The sequence below is a fragment of the Salmo salar genome, unplaced genomic scaffold, assembly GCF_905237065.1.
Source record: "Salmo salar unplaced genomic scaffold, Ssal_v3.1, whole genome shotgun sequence".
Classification (NCBI taxonomy): Eukaryota; Metazoa; Chordata; class Actinopteri; order Salmoniformes; family Salmonidae; genus Salmo; species Salmo salar.
Window position 1 is genome coordinate 2,130 of NW_025547461.1, and position 5,371 is coordinate 7,500.

Here is a 5,371-nt window from a genome sequence, read left to right on the forward strand (position 1 = left end):
AGCTGGGTCTGTAGCTGGCTGGCTGGTGGGCCACTGTGGAGGAGTGGAGGTAACATGATCAACACACTAGGAACTAAAGCTGGGTCTGTAGCTGGCTGGCTGGTGGGCCACTGTGGAGGAGTGGAGGTAACATGATCAACACACTAGGAACTAAAGCTGGGTCTGTAGCTGGCTGGCTGGTGGGCCACTGTGGAGGAGTGGAGGTAACATGATCAACACACTAGGAACTAAAGCTGGGTCTGTAGCTGGCTGGCTGGTGGGCCACTGTGGAGGAGTGGAGGTAACATGATCAACACACTAGGAACTAAAGCTGGGTCTGTAGCTGGCTGGCTGGTGGGCCACTGTGGAGGAGTGGAGGTAACATGATCAACACACTAGGAACTAAAGCTGGGTCTGTAGCTGGCTGGCTGGTGGGCCACTGTGGAGGAGTGGAGGTAACATGATCAACACACTAGGAACTAAAGCTGGGTCTGTAGCTGGCTGGCTGGTGGGCCACTGTGGAGGAGTGGAGGTAACATGATCAACACACTAGGAACTAAAGCTGGGTCTGTAGCTGGCTGGCTGGTGGGCCACTGTGGAGGAGTGGAGGTAACATGATCAACACACTAGGAACTAAAGCTGGGTCTGTAGCTGGCTGGCTGGTGGGCCACTGTGGAGGAGTGGAGGTAACATGATCAACACACTAGGAACTAAAGCTGGGTCTGTAGCTGGCTGGCTGGTGGGCCACTGTGGAGGAGTGGAGGTAACATGATCAACACACTAGGAACTAAAGCTGGGTCTGTAGCTGGCTGGCTGGTGGGCCACTGTGGAGGAGTGGAGGTAACATGATCAACACACTAGGAACTAAAGCTGGGTCTGTAGCTGGCTGGCTGGTGGGCCACTGTGGAGGAGTGGAGGTAACATGATCAACACACTAGGAACTAAAGCTGGGTCTGTAGCTGGCTGGCTGGTGGGCCACTGTGGAGGAGTGGAGGTAACATGATCAACACACTAGGAACTAAAGCTGGGTCTGTAGCTGGCTGGCTGGTGGGCCACTGTGGAGGAGTGGAGGTAACATGATCAACACACTAGGAACTAAAGCTGGGTCTGTAGCTGGCTGGCTGGTGGGCCACTGTGGAGGAGTGGAGGTAACGTGATCAACACACTAGGAACTAAAGCTGGGTCTGTAGCTGGCTGGCTGGTGGGCCACTGTGGAGGAGTGGAGGTAACGTGATCAACACACTAGGAACTAAAGCTGGGTCTGTAGCTGGCTGGCTGGCTGGTGGGCCACTGTGGAGGAGTGGAGGTAACATGATCAACACACTAGGAACTAAAGCTGGGTCTGTAGCTGGCTGGCTGGTGGGCCACTGTGGAGGAGTGGAGGTAGCATGATCAACACACTAGGAACTAAAGCTGGGTCTGTAGCTGGCTGGCTGGTGGGCCACTGTGGAGGAGTGGAGGTAGCATGATCAACACACAGCAGTGGGCTGGGGAACACAGGAGAGGAGAGAGGGAGTTTCAGTCTCACAGCTCTGTTTGAGGGGGGTGTTGATTTAGGTGTCTTGGCTGGAAGCTGGCCTTTTATTCTGCACATGGCCAATGACTGTACAGTCGTGGCCAAAGGTTTTGAGAATGACACAAATATTAATTTTCACAAAGTCTGCTGCCTCGTTTTGTATGATGGCAATTTGCATATACTCCAGAATGTTATGAAGAGTGATCAGATGAATTGCAATTAATTGCAAAGTCCCTCTTTGCCATGCAAATGAACTGAATCCCCCCCCCCAAAAAAAAACATTTCCACTGCATTTCAGCCCTGCCACAAAAGGACCAGCTGACATCATGTCAGTGATTATCTCGTTAACACAGGTGTGGATATTGACGAGGACAAGGCTGGAGATCACTCTGTCATGCTGGTTGAGTTAGAAGAACAGACTGGAAGCTTCAAAAGGAGGGTGGTGCTTGGAATCATTGTTCTTCCTCTGTCAACCATGGTTACCTGCAAGGAAACACGTGCCGTCATCATTGCTTTGCACAAAAAGGGCTTCACAGGCAAGGATATTGCTGCCAGTAAGATTGCACCTAAATCAACCATTTGTCGGATCATCAAGAACTTCAAGGAGAGTGGTTCAATTGTTGTGAAGATGGCTTCAGGGCGCCCAAGAAAGTCCTGCAAACGCCAGGACCGTCTCCTAAAGTTGATTCAGCTGCGGGATCGGGGCACCACCCGTACAGAGCTTGCTCAGGAACGGCAGCAGGCAGGTGTGAGTGCATCTGCACGCACAGTGAGGCGAATACTTTTGGAGGATGGCCTGCTGTCAAGAAGGGCAGCAAAGAAGCCACTTCTCTCCAGGAAAAACATCAGGGACAGACTGATATTCTGCAAAAGGTACAGGGATTGGACTGCTGAGGACTGGGGTAAAGTCATTTTCTCTGATGAATCCCCTTTCCGATTGTTTGGGGCATCCGGAAAAAAGCTTGTCCGGAGAAGACAAGGTGAGCGCTACCATCAGTCCTGTGTCATGCCAACAGTAAAGCATCATGAGACCATTCATGTGTGGGGTTGCTTCTCAGCCAAGGGAGTGGGCTCACTCACAATTTGGCCTAAGAACAGCCATGAATAAAGAATGGTACCAACACACCCTCCGAGAGCAACTTCTCCCAACCATCCAGGAACAGTTTGGTGACGAACAATGCCTTTTCCAGCATGATGGAGCAACTTGCCATAAGGCAAAAGTGATAACTAAGTGGCTTGGGGAACAAAACATCGATATTTCGGGTCCATGGCCAGGAAACTCCCCAGACCTTAATTCCACTGAGAACTTGTGGTCGATCCTCAAGAGGCGGGTGGACAAACAAAAACCCACAAATTCTGACAAACTCCAAGCATTGATTATGCAAGAACGGGCTGCCATCAGTCAGGATGTGGCCCAGAAGTTAATTGACAGCATGCCAGGGCGGATTGCAGAGGTCTTGAAAGAGAAGGGTCAACACTGCAAATATTGACTCTTTGCATCAACTTCATGTAATTGTCAATAAAAGCCTTTTGACACTTATGAAATGCTTGTAATTATACTTCAGTACTCCATAGTAACATCTGACCAAAAATATCTAAAGACACTGAAGCAGCAAACTTTGTGGAAATTTATATTTGTGTCGTTCTCAAAACTTTTGGCCACGAATCTGAGCTGTGTGTGTGTGTGTGTGTGTGTGTGTGTGTGTGTGTGTGTGTGTGTGTGTGTGTGTGTGTGTGTGTGTGTGTGTGTGTGTGTGTGTGTGTGTGTGTGTGTGTGTGTGTGTGTGTGTGTGTGTGTGTGTGTGTGTGTGTGTGTGTCTAAACCAGCATAAGGATTGTATTGGTGTGTTTTCTGGAGGTTCCCTGGTAAAATGAATAAATGTTTTAGTTTCTCTCCTGTTCCATTTCAGAAAGTTTTCAATAGAGTCACACACACACACACACACACACACACACACGGTGGTATAAGGCCAATATTCCACAGCTGAGGGCTGTGTCCAGGGCACTCCGTGTTGTGTTGTGCCTAAGACCAGCCCCATACCCCCCCCTCGGGTGTTATTCCTTAATTAAACTACTTGTTCACCTTCCCTGTGACCTCCTGGGAGAGTTACGGAGAGTTGTGGTAGAGATATTATACCACTTTGCCTTTCAGATACTTTTTGTGGCGCAGCACGTAGAGATGTACCTCCTGTCTCCACGGTAGAAACAGCTGCCTTTCAACAACTTTACCCCGACTGGAAAACATTTTCACTGTCCTGTTACGGTAAAAACTAAACAATTGTTGTTAAAATCACTGAAGTTTTTTTCAGTTGACGTAATAGAACTCTGGGCTTTCCCACCAGCCAGGCATCTGATGGTACCTTACCTAACCTTACCCCGACCCATACCTGCCCCGACCCATACCTTCCCCGACCCATACCTGCCCCGACCCATACCTGCCTAACCTAACCCCGACCCATACCTGCCCCGACCCATACCTGCCTAACCTAACCCCGACCCATACCTGCCTAACCTAACCCCGACCCATACCTGCCCCGACCCATACCTGCCTAACCTAACCCCGACCCATACCTGCCCCGACCCATACCTGCCTAACCTTACCCCAACCCATACCTGCCTAACCTAACCCCGACCCATACCTGCCCCGACCCATACCTGCCTAACCTAACCCCGACCCATACCTGCCCCGACCCATACCTGCCTAACCTAACCCCGACCCATACCTGCCCCGACCCATACCTGCCTAACCTAACCCCGACCCATACCTGCCTAACCTAACCCCGACCCATACCTGCCCCGACCCATACCTGCCTAACCTAACCCCGACCCATACCTGCCCCGACCCATACCTGCCTAACCTAACCCCGACCCATACCTGCCCCGACCCATACCTGCCTAACCTAACCCCGACCCATACCTGCCTAACCTAACCCCGACCCATACCTGCCTAACCTTACCCCGACCCATACCTGTCACTTCTCAGTAGGGGAGATTGTACATATACCCACTCCTTCCAAAACTCTGTTTATTGGCTTGTCGCTGAGCTGTTAAACACAATTCTGTCCAATAACCACTGACCTTGTACCATCTTTTACCCCTGTAGCTAACTATCTCCATAGGAACACACAGTGTCCAGATTACCCCTGTAGTTAGCTCTCTCCATAGCAACACACAGTGTCCAGATTACCCCTGTAGCTAACTCTCTCCATAGCAACACACAGTGTCCAGATTAACCCTGTAGCTAGCTCTCTCCATAGCAACACACAGTGTCCAGATTAACCCTGTAGCTAACTCTCTCCATAGCAACACACAGTGTCCAGATTAACCCTGTAGCTAGCTCTCTCCATAGCAACACACAGTGTCCAGATTAACCCTGTATCTAGCTCTCTCCATAGGAACACACAGTGTCCAGATTACCCCTGTAGCTAGCTCTCTCCATAGCAACACACAGTGTCCAGATTAACCCTGTAGCTAGCTCTCTCCATAGCAACACACAGTGTCCAGATTAACCCTGTAGCTAACTCTCTCCATAGCAACACACAGTCCCCAGATTAACCCTGTAGCTAGCTCTCTCCATAGGAACACACAGTGTCCAGATTGGCTCAGATTACCCCTGTAGCTAGCTCTCTCCATAGGAACACACAGTGTCCAGATTACCCCTGTAGCTAGCTCTCTCCATAGGAACACACAGTGTCCAGATTGGCTCAGATTACCCCTGTAGCTAGCTCTCTCCATAGGAACACACAGTGTCCAGATTGGCTCAGATTACCACTGTAGCTAGCTCTCTCCATAGGAACACACAGTGTCCAGATTGGCTCAGATTAACCCTGTAATATTACGGACCACCTCATGTCAAGCTGTCATTTCACTGTGTGG